Genomic DNA, 25,135 nt, shown 5'->3' on the forward strand with positions numbered 1-25,135 from the left:
ATTAAGAATAGAAGAGAGAGAGAAATATGGGGGCTATCAAAGGAAAGATAATCAATCCTTCAAATGCAGAAGTATCAAGCAGTAAAGAATACTTCCACCATGCCTAATGGCAATTCTTTGCTGCCTTCCTTCCCTAAATGCTCTTGGCATTCAGCTGGACTAGAGGGGGAAAAAAAACCACATTACAGTCACACACACAAGCAAAAATGAACTGTGGCAAAGGAGACACCCCACAGTGAATGAAAAGCTGGAATGCTCTTATGCAAATTCTATGCATCAGTGAGCCAGCTTCCAGTCCAACAGAACAACCTTCAGGAGATATATAATGCTATTAGTGTAACTGATACCTGGTTGAAAATGAAGGAGGTGAGGGCAATGAGAACACAAGCATGTAGGATTTATTAAAACATCATCCCAGCAGAGTCCTAGTGAAACATATGAGAAATGACAAAAATGATGTTTCTGAAGAGGACTCAAGGAATAATGTCACCTAGCCTGTATGCCAGAAACACAGAAGTGGAAGTATTAAAATTAAGTTTATTGTTACCTTTTGAAAACTAGGTGTGAACACTGGTCTCTCAATTATTTTTCTTTAATCCAGAGGCTGCCTATGTGAAACACTCTGAAGGCCAGTAATTGGATGATCAGGCTCACCCTGGTCCTAACAGAAATAGGCAGGCAGAAGGAAAGCAGAAAATAAATTGCAGCCTTTGCTCTCACAAAATGGGATTTCCTCTGTACATTTTACATCATTTTCTGCCGCTCCATCTGCCTTCTATACATTTCAAGATTTCCAAATCTGCACAGACAAGTGTAGGATAACAGCAGAGTTAAGCTCCACTGACCTGTAATACTTTCCTAAGTATCACCCAAGAGCTGTCACAGGACATGCACCACTCCCTCCATGCTGTGGTGTATGGGAAGGGATGTATATTTATTAAAATACATTTCTTTCTCCAACTTTCTTTTGAAATCTGATTCTGCATCCCTTGCTCTCTTCCTTCAGAAAATTACATCCAATTCAGCCCTACAGACATATAGGGTATATCTTCATGAAGACTGTACAAAATCTCTGCAACTCACAGCATAGCTGACAGGTCCCTGGCAAGATAATACTTCACTGCACCACTCCTGCTGCACTGCACTGCTTATCCCTGCTGACATATCCCCAGTGGAAACAGGGTTTAACAATACCATGATCAGTTATGAATGTGTCTTCTGAATAGCAAAGTTGAGGCCTGGTAAGCGAAAGAATTTATACAAAATATCTCTTATTCTTTTTGGGTGGTGATGATCTGATTACAAGGCTTTGATGCTGTGCAGTAATAGAATAGGTGAGGAAGACATTCACTTTCCTGCACATTAAGACCTCATCTTCTTGAGAGCAACTGCAAGGGCTTGGGAGATGTTAGAAACCAACCCCCTCCCTTGCAGCAAGAGAAATCTGAGAAATGCTTCCATGCCATCGGTCTGCTGGGAGTTCAAATGTCATCTGTCTGTGACTCCTTTGAAGGAACAACATCTCTGAGATTGGAACTGGAACACAGGGCATGTTAGGGAATACCAGGAGCTGAGAGGACAGACACCCTTTGATGGATCAGTTCCCTAAAGATAAGCTGCATGCATTGTTGGTCTGTTATCTGCTACACACACTCCTCTGATAAGGTATTTCCAGCACTACTACATTCTTCTAAGTAGGCCTCAGTGCTAAATATGGAAAAAATTCTTCAAAAAATAACAATTAGTTTGTGTCCAAGGTTAAATCCATACTATCAGCAAAACTGACAGGCTATAAAGTCATATTAATCAGCATGAAGACAAATTTTGAAGCTTATTTTGGTATTCATGTCCCTGGGCTTCTTACCACAACCTCTCAAATTTTCCTCTCAAAATACCATGATTTTCCTGTTGCCGCATTTCACTTGGAAAGGGAAAAGATATTTTAAACATTAGTTTGGATTCAGAATTGATGCTTTGCTAATCACTGAATTCAGAGAAGGCAGTGATCTGTTCATGAAGAGGAGAACAAGACCAAACCTGGCTGATACAAAAATCACCAGACCATTCCTTGGCCTGGGCATGGCCTCAGAGTTCAAGTTTTCAGGGCAGAAGACACCAAAGGCTGTGGGATAAGGCAATCGACTACAAACAGGTCTGGACAACAAAACTGACTGGAGGGCAAAAGTAAACAGGGGTGGAGCAAAAACAATCCAAATTATGCATCCTGCGTGGATGCACATTCACCTTCAGTGAATGTGCATTACAGCCTGCTGCCCTGGAGATGTGTCATCCTCAAGTGAACAATATTTACTTTGATGCATAAAGACAAATGCCATTTTCAGTTGCTGCAAGCTTGAAAATATAGAAGAACTATAGGAAATTGATATATTTTTAAAAGGCATCAATATGTCACTCTCATCTTGTGGAAAATGTAGAGCACCCTGTTGAAATTATTTAAAATATTTAAAACACCTACTACTATTCTAGGACTTTTCACTGAGGATTAAGTTATTTACAAAAGTTGGGAAAGACACAGAGAAGTCCATGACTGTCCATTCTTATTACTTTTATCAGCTTAAGTTTCTATTAAGTTAACAGGTTGAGGAAAACCGATGGATACTTGGTAGAGGATATCAAGAGCCTCTACAAAACTGAAAATTTTGCTTATGCACATTTCTAATAATCTTTTCCTCATAAGCACTCCCAGCTTGTAACAAAACAATACCTGAAAGTTAATTTCATTATTTTCTATAAATATCAGAAGTTATGACATTCTCATTAGCTTAATTAAGGTAAGACAATCTGAACAGAGCAGGTGGCTTTTAATTAAACTATGTCTTGGAACAGCACAGAATGGTAATGTACAGTGTTACCAGTGACACTGGTAAAACACTAATTTTTGTGAAATAAGATTCTGATCCAGGACACCAGCCATACCAGCAGATCATCAGTGCTGGACCACCAGCACTGGAAAATTTCTATATGAACACAGAATTCTATTATTTTTCTCTGGTGGAAGAAAGTTCCAGATTGTACTTTAATCACTCAGGTTTTCACCACTACTTAGCAATTATTATAACAATACCTATATTAATAAACTTGTTTCGAATCCTCATTTAGTAACAGCAATGGGAACTTTATACAGTATTAGAGGATTCAGTATCTAAACCTTCCCAGAAGGCAGGAATATAGTAAATGACATCTCAAAATGCTTTTAGGTACTGTATAGGTGGGACGTAATTAAAGTAAGACTTAATTAAAGCTTTTCTTCTCCAGAGACAGACAGGTAAAACATAACTTAGTGTATTCTCAAGCAGAAAAGAGTCTAAAATTGCCTTCACTGTACACAATTGTAGATTCTCAGTACAGCAAATGAGAAATACAGTGACAGTTGGGAATTAGTGTTGTTTCTACCTCTTCCCATTTCAATCTGAATGAATTCCTTGAAACAAAGCAGTCATGGTCTATTCTCCTTAGTGTAGAAAACTTGGTTTTAGCTTACTGCTAAAAGTTTGTATAGGTGATTCTGTTCATGCTAAACTGAACTGCTTTCAGTGGTGCACCACAAAAATCCACCTAGGTGGAACCAGCCACTTCAAAGTGTGTCCTTGGGCAAGTTACATAACCTTCTTTGTTAACAGCTGGTTTTCTTTGTGGCAGTACTCACCACTTACTATCTGCAGGTGTAGAAAACAGTGCATCCAAGTAGCCACCACACTAATGAGCCCTGTATAAATTCAGTGGTGGTTGCTTTATGTCTGGTGTGAGAGCTCTGAGATGATGGCTGGCCTCAGTGCCCTATGTGGTGCATGGGGAGAGACTGAAGAGAAAAAAGAAAAACAAAACAAACAAACCAGCAGCACGTGCTGAAGTCAGGACTCTACATGAAGCCACACACTGGACTGCTGTCCCTCTTGAACCTGAAGCACTGATTCAGGGCTCTCTAGAACTCCTTCTGCCTACTCTATTCTAACTTGGGCCTCCATCACTTAAGGATGTTTGGCAACAAAAATACTCTGAAAGCCTTACACAGAAAGTCCCCAGAGGAAGCCACATCTTCCTCTGTGTCTTCCAAAGAGCAGCTAAAGGCAAAGGGTGCTAAGGAAAGCATCAGCATCAGCATACTATCAGTATTTCCCATACTAGCACAGAGCCAGCAGCAAACACCCACCCCAACAGCGGGGGTCCTACCACAGAGGCCCCCACAGTCAGCTGGGGTGAACTGGATGTCTCTGCTGTCCACCCCCTCCACTGCAGGTGGGAAAGGGAAGAGCCTGCTCAGAGCCCTCACCAGGTACACCTGCCCATGGGCCAAGGGTTTTGTCAAGGGAATATAACCAAGAAGGCTGGGCTGCATTAATATTGAGAGCTGATTATTTTGCATCTGCTTCAGGGCTGTTATAAAATTATTCCCTTAGGCTAAAGAAGGGCCTAGATCAAGGCAAAAAACCTCCTTTTGAAAGCTAGTTGGTCTGTGTTAAAACATGAACTAAAATAGTGGAGTAACAGGTGGCCTAGGCTGGGCTGACAAGCTCTGAATGGCTGTACCAGGTGTTGCACAAGTGCCAGTGACTGGATCTCCGTGCAGAGGGTTTGTGCCCTCAGCAGTCACCATGCAGTAGTTGGTTTGGGTTCTAGCATGATGCAGAAGGAAAACCCAGTTTATAAAGGCAGAGCTGGGCCAGGAATCACAGTCATGAGGTGAAATGAGAGAATGGACATCTGCCAGTCAGCACAGAATTACTGTCATTGTATCTTCTTTTAGTTCCTTGCTCTGCAGAATGGGATAACTTTCTCCTCAAATGACCGTGGTAGAAAGAGGCAAGGAACTTAACTAAGAAATCCTCTGCTAAAAGCACTTACAGAAGCTGAACATTGTTTTATTACTTGAGAAACATCATTCTTTAAAAAATCTATTCTAGATGCACTGCTGCACTAAATTTTCCTGAGCTTAGATGATTTTTAGCAGAATTTTCTTTGTTTGTAGGGACATGGGAAAGAGAGTGGGACAAAGAGTTGCAGCATGACTAGTAAACAGATCCAAATTTTCTTAGATCACAAAACGAAAGCGGGTCACAGAGCTCTGTAAGATCTTCCAACTGTTTCACTTTTTCTCCAAAAGTCACTGAATCTCTCTGGGCGCAGCAGAGAATGATATGGCCACTTCTCCCCACTAAATAATTGTGGTTGAATTCTGAACAAACAGACCTCTCTAGGATAGTGCTATTTACAATTACTCATATTAGTGAACATGAGCATATATAAACACTCCAATGAGAACAAGAGCATTTTAGTCAATTAACCAGCAAATAACAGGAAGAAAAAAGCAAAATCCCTGCTGAAAAAGGATGAGAATAAAACAACCAGTCTGGGAAGAAGCAGTAAGTTTGGCATTTCAATTTATCTGACCTGAAATTCAGGTTTAAGGTATTTTTTCCTTCTTCACATTTTTCCTCCATTTTCTGAGGCTCTTAGGTGCTATAGTGTGGGCAGCTGAATTTGCTCTTCTGTTTCTATTTCCAGGATAACAATAAGCATTCACCAGATCAAATCTGATTTGTGCCAGCACAGCTTTTGGCCTGTGCCTCCTTGACCACACAGCCCACAGATGGGTTTTATCTAAGTTCAAAATAATATAATGGATTACTTAAAGCATCTCCTGATGACAAAGCACTTTTAAGCATATTCATGGTGTAGGACTGAGAAAGGACAGCTGGACGTCTGCAGGAACAAATGTGGTGTTTGTTTATAGCCAGAGTTTGCAGAGCCCCAGCAGTGATGCTCTGAGTCAATGCATCCTCCAGCTACCCAGGTCAGCACCATGTGTGTTGAGGTCATGTTAACCCTTCTGCACTTGCAGCAGAGTGCTCTTGTAAATGATTGCTTACATCAGCTTTCCACCCCAGAAACCCTGCATGAGGGTCTTGTGTTGATAACAGACTGACAGTGAATCAGACCCTAAGAATTTGACAGTAGACCAGCAATTAACTTTTAAACGTACTTCCCAGCTGTGGAATTATTGAATCTAAATAAACTGCATGTCTAAAGCAATTTTCCTTGCATGACAAACTTAGGTTGCTTTTAATCTGATCCCTAAATAGACCTCTCCCATTTGCATTTAGCCAAATATTTTGCTGTAAAACTTTAACAAGGGGAATGATGATTCACCTGAATTATAGCTATAAATCTGCAGTAACTGTTTGCAAGGATGCTTGGATGCTCAACACACCCATGGGATGGCTTGCAAAATAATCCACAGGAATGTACATTAGAAAGACACAGCCATAAACACAGCAAGATGAAGGTTTGTCTGGGAACCAGTCAGTTAAAACAAATATTTTTGCTCTGAGCAATTAGAATCACAATTAAAATGTGTTCTCTTCACTGTGAGGTACATGCATACAGTTGACATAAAATAAATTTTTAGCTCTTAGGTCGATAAGAGCATTCTTAAAACCTGCAAGCACAAGGGGCAGATAAAGAGCCCAAGCCCAGGTCAGCCTCATATCACACATGAAGATTGATTGAGGCAGAGCAATTGCAATAACAAGCATTTCAATCATGCCCTAGGCCTTGCTAGAAAAGTGCTTTTAAAAGGCAACAATAGAGACACTACTGCTGATCCAGGAAAGCTCCAGTGTGTATCATCTGGATCTCCCAGATGCTAGGCTGTGCACTCATGATGGATTGACTTGTCTATACCACGGGAGCACGTGGGGAGCATTTCATTGTTCTCTTCTTCTGCCACTATTCTTTGGACTCAGCCCCCACAGTAATTGGGCACGGGGCTGCACAGGGCCTCAATGGCCTCACATGGCTTCTTTCCTGAGCTATCCATGAGCTTTCCTGAGTTATCACCATGTTCTGGTTGTTACTTTCCTTCCAAAGAAAAATTGTACAGGTTCTGCTTTTCATGACTTGGAAGGCAGCTGAAAATGAGGATGATAAGCTTTAACAGCCCTAGCAGAAAAAATTTATTTGAGATGCTATTTTTACTCTACTGTCATGTTGCAATTAAAAGGAAATATTTGCCACCTCCTTCTTCCCAATTAAAAATTGGGAACTTCCATCTCCTGATGGAAGTTGACTGGGCATGCTGTAGGGGAATAAGGAGCCACATTCATCCAAGAAGATAGCAATACTTTTTGTCTACAGCATCAAAGTAATCTTCAGGTACAGAGTGGGAATTTTCAGAGATTCAGCAATGTTTTTACATAGAAGAGGCACATAGTGTATGGAAAATATAATAGAAGGAGGATGCATTCATTTGATCAATGATCGGAGAGACCCCAGCACTACAAATCACTGTACAACTGAGGCCACAGCTTTGCAGCACATTGAGGATTTCCAGGTTATCTGAGCTGTTTCCATTCTGTGTTGTGGGAAGGGTTCTCTGTCATCATTCATATTTATTCTATCTGTACAAGAACAAAACAGTGCACATTTGTGGTACTTGTGTCATTTCATAGAAAAAATACAGAAAAGCTTGCCGAGTCATAGACTAGTAAACTTGACCTGGGAGAGGAGAGAGGAGAAAAAGCAATTTTTTATACAAAAGGATCTTGGATCACTGGAAGAGTGATGTAGCAAAAACCAGAGGCCTGAGTGGAAACTAGAGCTTTGATAGACAAATGAGAGGAACAATGGGCTGCTCAGAGTTGCATGAAGAAGAGTTCTGCTCCTTCTGCTCCAGCACCTGTATTCATGTCTAGTGCAGAAAGAAGAGTCTCAGGGTTCAGAGCTGCTGCTAATTTAAAAATAGATCTGCTAACCTGTGGTTTAATAGTTATAAGCAAAGAGTGTACAATTTTTTAAGTTTCAGGCCAAGTTTTAGTCATATTTCCACAGCACAGCAAATCCACCTACCCCTCTGGCAAGAAAACGAGAGATCACAGAATCAAGAACAAACATGTACTGCTGGAGGATGCACATTAATTTTTTAGCTCAGACGCTTAAAAGTTTTCACTGTAAAGCAGTTAATGATGGGCCAAAACCCCAAAGGTTTTTATCCTCCTTTCCCAGCCGTCAGCTTCAGCTGCAGATAAAACAGGATCCTGATTTGAGCTTCATAGATAAAGCCAGTATGCAAAGTTGAGATCATTCCCACAAACACTGGTAAATTCCTCACACAAAAGACCATGGTGCTTTTCAGTGTTCCTTTTCTTTTGTTTTGTTTTACAAACAGCAAAAGCACCACATTTTTATATTTGTGCCTGGGAAATGTAGTTGTTTCCCTAAATCTGTGAACTTGGCCTAAGAGACAAAGGCTTTAAATTGTGGCCACATGAGAGAAGAGCAAGAGTTGCAGTGCACGTGTGATGGAAGGAAAGCAGCCCCAAGCACGTGCAGGGGTGTCACCAAGGATATTCCCATTAAGTGGACTAGTATTGTTTCCTTCCATTGTCCTCATTACCCACTTGATTTCAATGGTTTTCAATAATTTCAATTATTTTCAATGTTGTAACACAGTTCTGTAAACAAAATGATTGTATTCATATTGACAGAGCTTGTGAAATCTGTGGAAATTATTATTTTTAGTAAAAAGCAGAAAATAAGAAAACTCATTACTTCCTCAAATAATGAAGTTTGCACCAAAATAAGGATGATAAATTTATGTGTCTCAACATAAGTTCTGATAGCTGATTTACTGATTAGTCTGAGGGAGCATAGAGAATAAAACCACATCCCAGAGATTAGAACTTGAGTTTTGGACAATGAAAAGTACATCAGTCATCTATTCCTCTGAAATAAGTGTCATTCATCTTAATATGCATTCCTGTCCTCTTGCTTCATTTCAGTTGGAAAAGAATCTGGTATAACTTGGTATATTTTTTGTATAAACTAAGCAGTGAACGAATTATTTGCTCTGAGTATTACTTAAGATCGAATATGCAGTAATTTTTCTTAAAATGTAGGTTAGGATGAAGACTACTTTTTTTTTCATTTTGCACATACCAGATCTACAAAGGAAATATAACACACTTTTAGAATTCCAGGCTGTACTCTTTTAAATCTTCAACTACCTTAATGCTAGTGTTCTTCATATTTAAAAAAAAATAAAATAAAGACAGGTTATTAAGTGATTTAAATCACAGCAGAGCCTTTACAACTGACTCAACAACCAACTGTGAAAAGAGCCAGATTCTAGATTAAATGGACTGTAACATATTTACAAAAGAAGGTAAAGAACATAACCTTCGACTTTCCCTTAGGCCTCATAAAAGAGGTTCAGATGTGATTTAAGAGACCTTAGGAACGAAGGTACAGAGCACAGCAGATTTATTTGATGAAAAATGAAAGGAAAAAAACTAGATAAAGTCACCAACATTTAGTTATTTAAAATATTATAAACTCAATTATTTGCAATTAATTATATATCTTTCAACCTCTCTTCTTCCAAGAGATTATTTCAAACAGTGTAAAAATTGATGTGATTCCATGTAAAGTATCCTTAAAGAAAGAAAAAAAAATAAAAATCAGAAGTACTCTTTGCAGTCATTTTAGAGCAACAGCAACTAAACAGGAGTCCTGCTCTAACCCTCTGGCAGTGAAGTTCAGACCTGCACCAAAACTCTAATTGTCCCTGCAATAATGTTTCTCAGTGCAGTGTGAAAAACTGAGGGGGAACTAGAGGGAAATTCAGAATTTACTTGAAGATAATTTAACTATTTCATGTCTCCATCACCACCACTGCTTCATTTCTCCACAAAATTTCATCAGGCTCGTGTTACCCATGGTGTTTTCCTTCCTTCTTCCAGTTTATCAGACACCAATATAAGCCTTCTGAACACCCTGATATCCCATAAGATATTTTCATATTTAGTGAAGAGGAAAAAAGAAGAAGCAAAAAGAAAAAAAAATAAGTCAGGTGCTCTATGAATCATGGTGCGGTTTGAAGTCTGAATTCCTTAATAATAATGTTTTTGCTGACACATAATGTTTTTATTTGCCTTCAGAACTGTCTGTGTTAATAATGAGTAATTCCACTTGGAAAATATTTACATTAAAGTATTTATTCTTATGTCACAGGCATAGACAGTGTCTTCTTTAAAGGGAAAGAGCAGCCAGGAAATGACTAATACTGAAGCCAGTTTTGATGTGCTGCCCTGGGATATCCTACCAGAAATCTAATATGCACAAAAGGGCTATGACTCCAACTTCAGCCACCAACACTGGGGAGACACAAGGGTGGACTTGCCCTCAGGATTTGGACACCCCACTGCATTCAGTCAATCAGACACAAACCTTTTAGGAGCTCCCAGCACAGTGATGGCTTTCAAAGCCAGTCCAGTGTAGCCTGCAAACACAATTTAGAGTCATGCATGACATTTACAGGATGAATTAATACCTCAGGCAGAAAACTATTTGCCATATTTCACTAATACCACACCATTTTCCTGTTCCAATCCCAAATTCACTCTACAACGGCATTCTCATTTGGAGACAGAGGGAATGCAATGCACTGTAATGCGGGTGAAGGATTCTTTCCAGAATCCTTTCTAGAAAGTCTGTCTATGGAGAACAAACAGAGTAATTAAAGGCTATGCTGATTGATTTTAGATGTGAGGCAATAGGGACCATGATGACTCTGAACTCAGAACTATGAAGACAGCAAAGCTCAGAAAAAAGTTGAACTGAGTATTAGCAGTTAAATTAACAGATAAGTTGGGAATCCGAAATCAAGAGTAATTTTTACACCCCACAGTAAATAAATCAGAGAGAGCAGGACAGTGAAAGAAAAACAGAAGAACCCTTACAGAATGCAATTCCTACTATTATTGTCTATAATAATATCTAATCACACTTTTTGCTAGAGAGTTGGCATTTCACTGGAGAGTTTCTAAATTATATGGTAAGGTAAGATTAGAAAAATCTTTACAGATGCCTTTGTTTGCCAAAGCATCCAAGTTGCCTTTGCATCAGTTTAAAAATACGCAATTGTAGGTAAGAAATCTCTTTGTGTTAGATTTAAAAGTTAAAGGGTCTACAGTGGTTTCAAAATTGTCAATCGCAATTGACTATAACCTTCTGAAAACAAAGTTGTTGCCTCTATTAAAAATCTTGCCCAGAAAACTTTCTCCACATGAAGTTTGCTTTAAAAGGGCTGCCCAGTTCAGGCAGAAAGAAGCACTTCTGAGAAGCTGGGAAATCACAGTTAAATAGCATAAAGAGGGGACTAGAAGGGAACTTCCCAATGATGAAAAGAGGGAGTGAGGACAGTGCAATGTGCTGCTGAGCACCAACAGCAAAACGTTTCCCAATGTTGCCAAAGTAGGCTGTAAGCAAACCCACCAGACTGAGGTGCTGAACGTGAGTCTGCCTATAATACTGATTTAAAACTGAGAACTGAGAAATAAAACTGAAAACAACAGAGTAAAACATTACCCACGTCATGTGTTTTTCTTCACAGCTGTATCCAAAGATGAACATCCTAGAAATTCTGCAAATGGCTCCCTTAAATTCCTAACGGAAGATAAATATCTGCTGGGACTGAAACAGAACCAAGCAGATAAATATTTCTGGTTGAAAATGCCCAAATGACTTTACATATCTTCAATACCTCTTTGGACTCTCTGACTGTGGGAGACAGCAGTGAAATTCAGCGTGAAGCAAAGCCACGTAACAGAGACACAATTAAGATATGCCTTAGTCTCTAAAAATTCTGGCTTCCAAACACAGCAGGTTCTCTGTTTGCTTTGCATGACTGAAGGAGAAAATCCAAACATGATACATCACTTTCCCTTTTGAACTTGCACTTTTAAACATTTCCAACAGCCTGTGCAGGAGGCAATCAAGGAACTAATGAGATCGGTACATATGGCCTTTGGATGTTGCGGGCATTGTGCGCCCCACAAGCCACGGTGCCTGCTGTACATCACTCCTTAATGACATCTGTCCCCTGGCAGGACACCCCACCCGCAGCACCCAAGAGCTGCAGAGCCAGTTGTCACTGTTGTGGTGGGGACAAAAGGTTGACGTGGGCGCTATTCAGGCGGCTCCGTGACAGATTGTGCAGCACAGCATGGGCTCCTGGCGCTGTCCTCTGCTCCCAGCGTCCCCCCGAAGGGAGCGGGTCCCAGGCAGAGTGTTTTCCCAGCAGTTATTATCATTTCTAAATTACGGATGGATAAACAGTACAAAAAACTTGCATTTTGTCAGTGTTCCTTCCCACAAACTTCTGAACTAGTCCCAGGGGCTGCCTGCTGTGCATAACCTGTACAATGGCCTATCTGACACCTTGGTTGCTGGTAAGTTGTTCGTTTTATCACTTACTTTGTGCTACTTTTATAAATGTTTCTAGGTCTGCTTTTTAAAAGTGGCCATCGTTTTTTCAAAAGTGGGCAGCCCACAGTGCTCTTAGGTGAACCAGAGCTAACAAATTTCATCCCTCCTTCTCTAAATCTCTAACAGTTTGCTGAAGAGATGGATGAATTTATAAAGCTGGAAAGCATAGTTTCTGAGAAAGGTGACATGAGACAGATGTTAGTCATACTCGCTATTTTTTTCCCCTGACACGCAACCGTGAGACTGAATTTACCTTTGCCATGATATAATATGTAAACTCTTGTTTCTCTGTCTTGAAAAAAAAAAAAAAACTATTTACTTTTTCTAGGGAAAAATATACAAAGACATGCCTGAGCATTACCACAGGCACCTTTAATGGAGATTTAAAAGACATTTCAAACGGAAACCCTGGCAAACCTTTCCTTCTCCCCAAAACAATCAATTGCCAACAGCAAATATTTCTGCTGGGAAACACTTTTCTGCTCTATAAAATTCTTCCCTATTAGAAACCTTCTTCCCCAAAGGCCTGGTAAAAAGGGTTTAGAAAGCTCTCTGAATATTGTCAAGTAGAGGCTGCACTTTGCCTTAGGGCCAGAAGGGACCATTAGATCATCTCATCTAACACCTGCATTAAAAAAGGAAAAAAAACCCCAAGCCCACACCACAATAGAACAAAACAAGAAAATCCCCAGAATTTCACCCACTCACTTCTGTATACAGTCAGCAAAATGTGCTTAGTTAGCAAATACCTTCCACAAAGTCATTCCTTCGCCCTTGATCATCAAGAAATGGAGACTCAATCCAGCAGGTTCAGCAGTTTCCCTATTTTTATCTCTATGGAAAAACTACATTATATATCTCAAAAATTACTACCCAGTAATGAGCTCCCCCTGTTCTGGTATCTGTGTTGGTATCTCTCAAATGCCTCCCTGTGCATGCAGATTCTACATCTCATGGGGAGGTACCTGGACTTCAAGTGGATGTTATTGTGCAATATTGAACATATTAGTAATTGAGGAGCCAAGTTGCTATAAAGTTTGCAGTTTTCCCATCAGTAACTGCACTGTGCTGAATGTGTAAGGGGGACATATGTTCTATGGGTATTGGCATATGTTCTGTGGGTACTGAGCCTAAGCCTGAATTTGGAGACAGGTTTTGATTGATGCTGAACTACATTGATTTACCCTCATCTGTAAAGTCAAAGGACTCCAGCTGTTGGAGCTTCTTTCTGTGTTACCCCTGCTTATGCAGAAACCTTCTTTTTTTCATTTCACAAAAATAATTCTTAAACACAAAACCAGAGAAAACTTATTTCACTACGTATTTGTTTAAAAGTTATAAAATGTTTTAAATTTCTAATTAATTCATATCTTACTACATTCATATTAAAAATCATTGGCATGGGCATGTAACTTCCAAAGAAAATTTATGTTAATATCTTATGTATTTAACATTATAGCACATTACTGAACAATTTGCTAGAACTTCCTGTTTGTAATTCTTTACACGTTCTTTGCCTACCCTTCTTTGCTGGAACCTTTCCCACTTGGGGAAAAAATCCAGATTGGAGTTTTGTTCTCTATTTATCAGCATATGATTATTTTGGCTCTGGGCCTGTATAGCTATGTTGGTTTCCCGCAGTATAAAGAAGAAAAGACATTTCTGCCTTTTTGAGAGAAAATGTAATGGTAATACAAAATGACATCCATTGTCCTCATAAGAAAAAAAAAGATAAAAAATAATGAGGAGATAAAAGGAGAAGCAGAAGTTTAACCAGGAATAAATCCAACAAAAATGGAGGAATGAGGGCTTTTGAAATGGTATTGTGCCACAGACTGCAGAGTCAGCACAATTAAGGCTTGTGTTTGGGTGCACATGTGACGTGGCACTGAACCATTGTCCAGCCAGGGTCACTGGGAAGAACCTTCGTGGGATTGGCCTGCACAGGGTCAGATCTGACACCTAATAAACAGCTCTAATATGCAAGCTCTGTTTTGTCTGCTGTGAACAGTTTTGCCAAGAGAAGAGCTAAAGGATGATAACACCTGAAAAAATCTTCTCAAATTGCACTCTTCCCTAACTGATAGTTGCACTCACCAGTTTATGCTGTTTATCTACAATATCTGTAAGGATTTCAGAACAACCTCTGCCAATACTTTTGAATTTGCATCCTTGCCAATCAAAAGATAAGGATATACTTTGCAAACACTGGCTGTTAATTATTTGGGGAAATCCATTCATCCTCAAACACCACTCATCTGAGGCACATATAGGAAATTGCTTTCTCCAACACTGATGCACGTAGACTTTCTTAAGGACAAATACAGATGAACTTTTATACCACACAGCCTTCTTATCTCTGCATAGCATCATCACAAGCTTTCTCCTGTGTCAAAAACTATGCTAACCATTTGCAATACGCAGATGGTTTTTACTCTGGGAGAAAAAAAAAAAAAGAAAAGAGGAAAAAAATAAGATTTACTGGTTTACTATAATTTATGGAAGAAACTTCATCATTATAGAAAAGCCTTCATCCTTCATAGCTAGGAAAAAAAAAATAGCATCGTGCTCTGCTTTCAGATGCCTCCATTGGGAGGCATCCCTCAAACACTAGATAGCACTGGCAGGCATAAGATGAACTCCAGTCTCCTCCAGGAGTGGAAGAGGAATTGAAGCTCAGACACAAGGATTTATAAAGTTGCTTGAGGAAAGCAACTGCAATTAAAAGACATATGTTTAAAACAAATCTTGGAATTTGTTAAAATCTTCAGGGCTGAGGCACCTACCTACGGCTAACATGTGCTCAAGTATTTTATTGATTTAGGACCACAGTTGGGAGGAAAGAGTTTCTCATGAGAGTCAGCTCAGGCTCCCAAATGTCTGTCAAAGAGGGAATTAGAAAGAAGATACACATTTGCCACTGTTCATGCTCTGTTCTAAACAACCTGCACTGACTTCGGGCTTACAGCAAATTTTGCTCAAAATCTTGCTCACTTGAGAAAGAAGTTTCTAGTATAAAATTAGGGACTCAACATTAGGACCAGGGCTGTGAAACCCTACAGGAGGTTACTGCTTCCTTACAGTTCTAAACAGACCGTTTCTGTAGTTCCTACGTTAGAACTTCATACAGGCAGCTCAGCACTTTGCACACAGCATAATAATTCCCCACAAACAGCTACAAAATGAACCAGATCACATTAACCCATTTACATGCACAGCAGTTGAAATCTCAAGGGGTATCAAAGCATTTAATAAACTACAGCCTGTGATAAACAGACAGAATAGATGGTGAGATGTGTTGTAGATTCCTGGACACTGCAGAAAATCTCCTACAGTCTCTTCCAGGAAGATAAAATAGCAAGTTGGTGGTTAGAGTTAATTCCCTCTAGTACAGTATCAGCTACTTAGCCAAATTAATGAATAACTTAATGTTCATTTCAGCCCTGTTGCAAACATACACACATGGATCATCAATATAAAACTGTTTCCAGTTGCAGAACAGCAATTTATTATCTGACACTATATACGAGCAGAATAATATCCTCTCCTTAGCTACATAACTTTCCCTCTGGCTAGAAGTTTGTGGTTTACATGAGGTTATACGTCTTCTGAGATACAGATACATAGAAAAGATTTTGTTATTATTGAGAATACAAGGAATGATCTCTTTTAAAGATCCTGATACAGGTGGAGAAAGTGGTCTGTTCTAAAGATCAAGTAATTACAAAAAGCCCCTACCCATGAAGAGCTGTATTCAGCTAAAGAATTAACATCATATTGTCTTCATTCTATCTTAACTTGCTAATTTTCTTATATTGCACTCTTAGAAATATTATAGTTCATGTGAAGTGATCAGAGCTCACTGAGCACAGATCAACTGTGTATTAAGGATGAATTAAAGTTTTAATTTAATTAAAGGTTAATTAAAGACTGTGCATAAAGACCTCTCCAGACCAAGTGCCTGTCATCTTGAGCATAGCTATTAAGTCATTTCTACAGCTTTACTTTCAAATCTTTATACATAGCACCAATGTTGCAATTCCTCTCCAAGTCTTTTCCAAGTGCCAATCCAATGTCTCATTTTTACTGCTTTTCTCCATCTCCAGATTTGTCAGACACAATTTATTCCTTATGAATCAGAACTAGTAAGTTTTGTCAGCTGATATTTCTCCAGATGTTTTGTGATCTCACATCTTATTAACTCTCCAGGATATTGCCTGCCAGTAAGATTAGGCACATAAACCTGTTTGTCTCCTGCCCTTCCCAATGGCTCCCATGCTAACGGGTCTCACCAGCAAGGTCAGCCAGAGAAGGCACATGGAGAGATGTTCACACACCACATGCAGGGTATTTTTTCACTCATTCAGTGACCAGAGTATTTTCAATTTTATATATTGAAAATATATATCTACTGACACAAAGCCTGCTAATCCAGTGGTGAAATGAGAATGAAATAGTTATAAATAAAGAAAGGAGAAAGGAAGAGGGGAAGATGTTTCCCATACCTATCATTTGAAATCTCATCATTAAAAGAAAATCTCTCTGTCTTGCAAATACTCTCTTGTGTCTGGTGGATTTCAAGTTGCTACTAGTCTTCAGGTTATGCCCTGAAAGGAGCTGGAGCAGTAGAAAGAGCAAGATGTGACAGGAGAGCTGGCAGAAATCCAGAAGATATAATTTTCACTGTGTTGATTTGAGATGGTTTTAATGTTGGGGATAACCTACCTGGAGTTGAAGTCTAAGGCACTCAAACTGTATTTATGCTAAGCTTTACTGCACACTTCTGTAAGGGTGGTGTTACTACCATCTTTACAGTTGTCTTAGACCAGGTAACAGAGAAAAAAACAGTGGTAACTATACAGCAAGTGACAATCCTTGTGTCCTTCGAGCTAAAAGACCTCAAGTACATTTAGAGACGAGATGAACATAGCAAAAAGTTCAGTATGAGTTATCTCCTTATAAAAAACACTGCTGACACTGCACAGCTACACAGAATCTCCATCTTCTTCTGTTGCTATTCAAAATTCAAGCTTGCCTCAATGTCATTAAATAGTTTTCTTTCAAAATCCAACAATTTGCATTGTTTTAGAGTACAAAACAACATGTCTGTGCTTGTGCACAGGCTTCCCTCCTCTCCTCTTCTGAATGTGTGAAAACCAGGCACAGGTTGACTAACAGACTGACTAAACATCCTTGCTATGGCCACACAATTTCATCTGTTCACTTAGTATGCTACGAGGGAGGCTATTTAGTTTATCCTAAAGGATGTCATCAGTGTTTTTGAAAACTATGTTAAATGGAACTTCACACTGCTCATCCTTGAGCTTCTGTACTCAACAGACTGCAGAAATTCCTTCATTTGTTCCTCTCATATTCTCAGAAAGACTGACTGTTCCTTGATGACACTCCACCACCTAACACTGGTAGCCTTTACCCCTCACATCCTCTTTAGCTGGTTTTAGCTGCACTAGCCAATCTCTCCATCATCCTTCCTCAATTCACATTCTTCTCCTCATTAACTACCTCACAAAAGGGCCTGCTGCTTAGATCCTCTTGGGAAATAGCTATCTGCAGCTTTCAGGCTTACCACTAGGCTCATCCCCCTCAATAGTCTCAAAATTAAATTAGAAATCCCAGGACTTTTTTTGATTGCCTCTCCTCTCCATAGATATTTCTGTCCCCAAGGTTTATTAAGTGCTCTTTCATAGCAGCTGCACGATTCCATAAATCCTGTAGCCTGTACGCTTGTTTGCCTGTATGTTATGTTTTCAAATTTGATTTCCTTTAATGCTGCCATTTCAATCTTCCTTACCCTTACCAGAAAAATAGATGGAGATGTCCCCTCTTTATTTATATAAGCACTAAAAAGCTCATGTAAACTCTCACATACAAAATTTTGCTGGCTTGTACTACTTGCTGGACTTCTGGTGAACACAGTCTGTTGTGCTTTCAAAGCCCTGTCCCTCAGACAGATCCTAAATAAACATAACTTGTGACCACAGGCAGGAAAGAGGTTCACAAGGCTGACAGCAAAAAAAGCCTCCTGTAATAAACCCTGGAAGGATTCCACAGACATCCAACTGCTACAGGTTGATAGCACCACACAACATAAAAATCTGCTCCGTAGAACGCCTTTGTGTAAAATCTCTTTTCTAATGCTCTGCTCCCTCTTTTCCACTGGTTAGAGGGGCTGGAACATCTTTCTGCTCCTCCTGTTAAAATGTTTTCGTGAAGAATCATGATCCAAGGTGAGATCTTGGCATCAGGAAAGCCAAGTGGCCATTAACATCAAAAGGAAACCAAACTTTGCCCAAAGGTTCCTTTGCCCAAAGGAACAAGCACAGTCATCTTGTCAAGTTTCTGCATGCAGAGCTGGATTAGGAATTCCGTAGATTAAGGCACTCTATCATCTCCTGAGTATTTACAATTTATTTCATCTAATACCAAGTATGAATTTTGTAACTAGCTATTGCATATTAGGCTCCTTCATTTTTGTGATTTATGTTGCTCGTCTCTTGGCATTCACCTCATAACATAAATCAAACCACGTATAAAAATCATTGCCAAAAAGAAATAAGATTTATGCATAACTCACAGTGGTCATGCAGCATCTCTAACTGTAAAAGATGTTCTCTAATCAATTTAAGATGCATCATTTTTCTTATCTCAGAGCTCTAAAAATATATGTTATATTGAAAACCTATTCACCGCACTCCTCAAAAGCTGCACTTTAAACACTAAGTCAGTTTCTGCAGCCAAAAACCACGGAAATACCACTTTCATCCTAATTTTTAGTAAAGAATTATTACTAATGGAATTCAGTGTTCTTGAAGCACAAATGAAAGGTAATACCTAATGATAAGTACTTTCATCATCCCTTATGTGATTCAGAGCATTTTTTCTGGTGCTGTTGTTGTCTTTATGTGAATATGATTACTTTAGAATTACAGTTGTACAAAAAGCCTGTAAATACAAAGCAGGCTGTACCTACCATAGAGGTAAATATGAAAAAATGTCAGTGCTGCCACTCTCTACAATTTTTCACTGAGGAGTTGCATATGATAAAGGTTAAATTTAACTTTATTAAGATTTTTGATGTGTGGAAACATTATTTTGTATGTTTCCAAAACAGGTAGTTAAGTTTTCACAGTTTTGAAAAGCTTTTTCTTGTGCTTTTTTTTTCCTTTAAAGTTTCTTTAAAAGTGTTCTAAGTCCAACTAAAATTACAAAAAAAATCCATTAATAAAAAAACAAACAAAACAACAACAACAACAAAAAAAAAAACTTAGTCTATTTTAAGTTATAATCTTATTATATTTGTAGAAATACAAAAAAACTCACATTTTTCATGCTCAAAAACTAGAATGAAGTCATAGATATACACAACAGTTTTCAGTAAAATCATCTTTCTTGCAAAACAAAATATATATCGCCCACTAAAGAAACACAGCTTCAAATATTTTTTTCAGACCTGTCAGCAGATACAGGGATGGAAACACACTGCAGCCCTTCTCTAGGTACTTCAGTGCTATTAAAAATGTAATTCAAGAAGCATAAAAGCCCAAGGAAAATAAGCAAGAGAGGTCTCTCATATATCATAATCATTAATTAAAATAAAAATAATTGCATTTATATAGATCTCTATCTGCTGGATGAAAGACACAGATTCCTTGACAGAATTTCCACCCAAATTATTAAGAGTCCTTTTCTACAGCCAGTGAACAGCCTTTAACCCTGCATAACAGTTTTTCAGTTTAGTAGACTTCAACCACATATAATTACAGATATCTTGGAGGATTTTTTGGATCATTTTCAGCTCACAAACCTTTCCTATCCTAGATGGAATTACCAGAGAGATCTACCCCCTCCTTAGTGGTCTACCAAGGAGTGCAGCACTTTCTCTGTAGACAGAGACCAGGACAAAGCTGCCCCCACAGAATCCCAAAGCCCCCCATGGATGATAACTCCAGCTCCTGAGAGAGCTGAGAGCACAAAACCCAGACTGCCTACATGGAAAAGCATCCCCAGTGTGAGCTCAGAGTTAAAATTCCTTCCCCTACACCAGCTGACCCCTCCCTCACTCACAGGGGTTTCATGGCACGGCTTCCATCTAACCCAGACACCTTAAAAGCTCAGCTGGTTACTTTAGCCCAAATTTTCTCCAAGTCTATGAGTGGATCCCCACTTTTTTTTTTTTTTTTTGTGTGGCTCACTGAAGGCTTGCAGGATTCAAGACTGAATAGGGATCCCTCTCCAACTGATTTCCAGCTCTCATTCCTAAGCAAATGTCTGGTGACTTTAAAAATAAGACACTCATGTTTTATGGCCCTGACCAGGCATTAGCTTTTCACAAGGGAAATAATGATAAATTGTCCAATAATTCCTCCAGAAGGAATCCAGAGAGAGAAGACATTGAAGAATTTCAAACCAAAGGCAGGACATGTAATTTAACAGTAGAATAGTTTTGTTTTGGAAGAGTGCATGTGAAATGTTACTGTTGACTGTTCTTTTTAACTGGGTTACTTCTACTGAGAATATAGGCTGGAAGTGACGGTGACAAGTGAAACTCATTCTTCAAAGAGTGCTGTGGCTTTCTGTAGCTCAGTGTGGCATGTCTCTGAAAGCTGGGGTTACAACCTTGCACAAATTGCAGAAATAAACATTGGTTTATTTATCATGTCCCTTAATCACCATGTGAACTTCAGCAGTCTGCTGAGATCCAAGAATTATTCCAGCTCCTGGAGATCTGGCTAACAAATTACACAGTTGGAAAAGCTTTCTGTGTGTATTTGTACAGCAGCACATGCACAGCACCACATCCTCATGTCTTTCCTGTAAAGGAGAAGAACAGGTAATCCTTAACAGCTGGAGCATTATGGTTCTCCCCAGTTTGAAAATCACACTGCTGAACTCCAGAGAAATGAGCTCTCAGCTCTGAGATCTGCCTGTGCCTCGTGACATTTAAGTACAATGTGAGAAGAACAATGTTTTCACCACATGCAAATCTTGGAAATACATCAGTGCCAAACCTGCCATTTAACTTCAGAAGGGTTAGAATTTTAGCTTGAATCTCACTGAGACACTGATTCAAAACCAAGGTCTACCCTAAAAGGATCATGAATAACTAAAAGTAGTTGATTTAAAGAATTGTAAACTAATACAATCAATGCCTTCCAGCTGAAATCAGAGTGAATTGCACCAAAATATCTCCCCCAGACATGACAGAGAGGACAAGAAAGACTCAGAAAAGTTTAGCAATGATCTTTGCAGCATTCGTTTTTATTCCTGTGACTTTGCAATCGTAAACCATATTTCAATTTATTCACACATAGCCAGGTCGAAACACAGTCCAATAACAGCCCTTTTCCACAGTTCTGCATAATACTAGGAAAGGAGAACTGATAAAAGAAATACTGTAAATGGATTAACTTAGACAACGTGGGTATTCATTTCATCTCATGGTATATGTGCACCCAACAAAACAAACCCAAATAAAACTCAAAAACCTAAAGTGATCAATAGACAAGACTTATTTCAGGACACAGGGTACAGTAAGGTAATGCAGCATTAGGAAAAAGATTGCTCATCCTTTTCAGTCACCAAAATGTAATTCCTTCCATTCTCATCCACCTTAATAGAGGCCACAGAGCAGATGCAGATGACACTTCAAAAATTCTCTCCCTTTTTGAACACTGAATGTTCTGAAAAACTATTTTGTTTTTAATCTATTTTTTTTTTTTTGCATCTTTATATAAGGCAATGGTGCTGAGGCACTCACATCCCTTTGTAGCTGGAGAGAACTGTGAGCCCCTTTTGTGAACCTTTTATCAAAAACTCCCTCTGATCTTTTGCATTTTTATATCAATGCAAATTTTCTAGGAATAGTCTAAATTGCTACTCATGCTTAATATCTTCATGCAATTCAGCACCAAATATACCTCCATTATGTATTCAGAGCCTGGAATTCATTACTAAATGCTATTTACCTCGGAAATAAAGACACTGGAAAGACCTATTACCTGGTGTGAGCTTTTCTGCAAGGTACTTATCTATGTGCATGGAAGCAAGCAGACATTTCCAGTGTCCCTTATCTGTACCCTGACATTGCACAGCCTATTTAGACTTCTGCAGGGGGAGGGTGATGCCTCTGTGACAGGTTTCATGTCCATATTCTAGGAGTAACCACTGCAGTGATGTCAGGATGACAGGCAGAAGGAGCTATTACTGACTCCTTTTGTCTTGGGGTTGCAGACACAGCACTCTTAGCAACAATCCTAACATTTCACATTTAAAGTGGTGAATCAGTTTATTCATTAACATACCATACTTTTTTATTATAAATTACTTGTAAAAAAGACTGCCACGAATACCTTTTAAATGCTAGATATTCTTGCTGGTTTTTCAGGTCTGTTGTATGATGTTTTGGTGCATTTCTGCCTGGCAGGGCTCCGTGCAAGGGATTTAGGAAGATAGGATAGACTGTAAATGGTCTAAAAAAACCCTGAGAAATATGGGACAACTTCATTGTGGACAAACTTCTATTCATCCATTGAGTGCAATACAGTGAGTGACAGCTTATACAGAACTTGGCAGGCTTCACAAACAGGGAAATAAAAGAAAACTTTTAGCCTGTCATGAGCTTTATGACAGGGCAGTAAAATCCTAATTGAGACACACTGAACCATACAAAGGAGTTTGTTTAATACAATACAGGTTCAAATGAATAGACATAGTCATAAGAAGATGAAAGAAACTTTCTTTAATGATAGATCCTCTGGTTTTTTTAGAGCATTAACTTTTATAATTTTTGCATTTGCTGATTTTCTTACCTATTCTTGTCATTTATATTATGCAAAGGCAGATAAATTCTCATATTTGCTGTCATTATTGTAATTATTTTGACAAGCTTTAATTGCACTAATCATTTTTAATTCCCCTTTTTATAGGAATATACAACATGGCCTAAAAACTTGTATCATCTTGCCTTAAAAGTTGTGTTACCACAAACACCATGCTAAATCTGCTGAAATCCAACAGATGCTTAGTTCATAACCACGTAGGGAGTGTGGGAATAACTTTTACCATAGTTCTATTTCAATGCATCCTCACTACAGGATTTGGTATGTCAGAATGATTATTACAGAAATTAAGTCAGCTGCAGCTATAGAGCTGGAGATATTTAAGCTGAAATTAGTAGAGTTTAGCATAGCTCAGATACTTTTGCAGGCAAACCACATGAAGTGGTCACATTGCAATTAAAGGATTAATAAAGGAAATAAAAATAATACCTGATGGCTGAGATTTATTTTATATCCTCTTTTACAAGGCATATGTGAGGACATGAATGATCTGTTGAACTTTAGTCTCTCTCAAAAAGTGCCACAGTCTTTGGTTTGCATGAAATAATGCTCACATGAAAGGCTGCGTGACCCTAAAGATACCTCACTGAGCCAACACCCTTTCTGAAGTCAGTAACAACTCAAGCTCCAGTCCCACACCCAGATGAAGTTTTGCAAGTTGATATTCTGTTCTTAATGCTATCCCAATGGTAAATGGCAATTTACATTTGCCCTGTATCCATCCCTACTTCATCAGCCCTCTTGACTCCAGCTCTGCCCCCTATTCTTAATTCAAATGTTTTCTACATGTACTCTACACTGTGATTTGTACTCTCAGCCCAGGTTTGTATTGACCACTCATCTTCAAAGGTGCTAGAAAATTATTTCTGAAATGAATAATGGGGTCCTGGTTGAGAGAAGTTTGAATATGAGTCAGCAGTGCCCTGGCAGCCACAAGGGCCTCCTGTGTCCTGGGGCGCATCAGGGCAGCATGGCCAGCTGGGCAAGGGAGGGGAGGGTCCCACTCTGCACTGGGGCACCCTCACCCCTCAGGTGCTGGGGGCAGTTTTGGGTGCCAGAATATAATAAAAACCATTAAACTATTAAAGAGCACCCAAAGGATGGCCATGAGGATGGGGAAGGGCCTTGAGGGGAAGCCATACAAGGAGCAGCTGAGGGCACTTGGTCTGTTTGGACTGGAGAGGAGGAGACTGAGGGGAGACCTCATCTCAGTCTTCAAAATCCTCGTGAGAGGACGAGGAGGGACAGGCACTGATCTCTTCTCTGTGGTGACTGTGACAGGACCCCAGAGAATGGCCTGAAGTTGTGCAAGGGGAGGTTTAGGTTGGGTATCAGGGAAAGGCTCTTCCCTCACTGAACAGGCTCCCCAGGGAAGTGGTCACAGCACCAAGCCTGACAGAGCTCAAGGAGCATTTGGACAACGCTCTTGGGTACCTGGTGTGATCCTTGGGGATGGTCCTGTGCAGGGCCAGAAGCTGGACTTGATAGTCCTTGGAGGTCCCTTCCAACTCAGCTTATTCTGTGATTCTGCGATTCCATTCTGTGAAAAGGAAATTCAGTCTAAATTGTTTGTGGTGTCTCCACTTTTAGTTAGACCATATAGTGGCTGTATGGGGTACTACTTCACAAACATTCTGATACAGTAGCTGGCTGCCATTAACTTGAAATTAAAACTGACTACCATGCCACCCCTCTCTGGTCAGAAAACATGAGACACAGGTGTCAATCATCCTGAGACCAGGTACTGACTGAACTAATGCCTGTCATTTTCTGGTTGGTAACATTTACCACAGTTCCTTTCTGTCCTTAAAGTTATGGGTTCACTTTGCAAGTGTATAATCCTAACGTTTTTGTAGGGGTATTGCTTAGCCTCTTCTACCAGACAGTAATAAATTCCCCTCCAAGATAAAGGATCACAGGAATACAGGCTTTCTATATTCTTTCCTTTTAGCTTCAATTTTCTATTGAAATCTGAGATTTGAGGATGAGAC

General features: G+C 39.3%; 1 protein-coding gene across 3 annotated transcripts in view; it reads right to left on the reverse strand.

Moving 5' to 3' along the window:
* NCKAP5 (NCK associated protein 5) overlaps nt 1-25,135 on the reverse strand; it is a 414,162-nt gene that overhangs the window by 378,845 nt on the left and 10,182 nt on the right. The window contains exon 2 of one of the 3 annotated variants that reach the window (XM_072931701.1): nt 24,579-24,684. The exons of the other annotated variants lie outside the window; for them this stretch is intronic. The gene's annotated coding sequence lies outside the window, so the exon portion shown is untranslated. The remainder of the gene's footprint in view (nt 1-24,578; nt 24,685-25,135) is intronic. 3 annotated transcript variants of the gene reach the window in all.

This window comes from Taeniopygia guttata, chromosome 7, assembly GCF_048771995.1.
Source record: "Taeniopygia guttata chromosome 7, bTaeGut7.mat, whole genome shotgun sequence".
In the NCBI taxonomy this organism is placed as follows: Eukaryota; Metazoa; Chordata; class Aves; order Passeriformes; family Estrildidae; genus Taeniopygia; species Taeniopygia guttata.